We start from the raw sequence: 291 nt of genomic DNA, 5'->3' as shown, positions 1-291 counted from the left end.
AAATCCTAAGGCAAACTATATCGCTCAGTCATCAAGACTGCTAACTAAAGAATCCAATATACCTCAAAGTATTGGTGTTAAATTAATTGGCAATGCTCCTTATGATCATAACACAGTGGCGCACTGGTAGGACGCGTGACTTCTACTTGAAAGTCCCGCGTTCGATCCCAGTCATGCCGAGTGGACGCTGTGGTTTCACGCAGGTACCCTGTTGTAATGAAATTTTTATCTTGCTTCTTTTATAATATTTATAATGTGGTGTCCAATTATTACAATAACAATTAAATAAAA

This window comes from Penaeus monodon, chromosome 15 (genome assembly GCF_015228065.2).
Source record: "Penaeus monodon isolate SGIC_2016 chromosome 15, NSTDA_Pmon_1, whole genome shotgun sequence".
NCBI classification, from domain to species: Eukaryota; Metazoa; Arthropoda; class Malacostraca; order Decapoda; family Penaeidae; genus Penaeus; species Penaeus monodon.
This window is presented reverse-complemented; position numbering follows the sequence as displayed.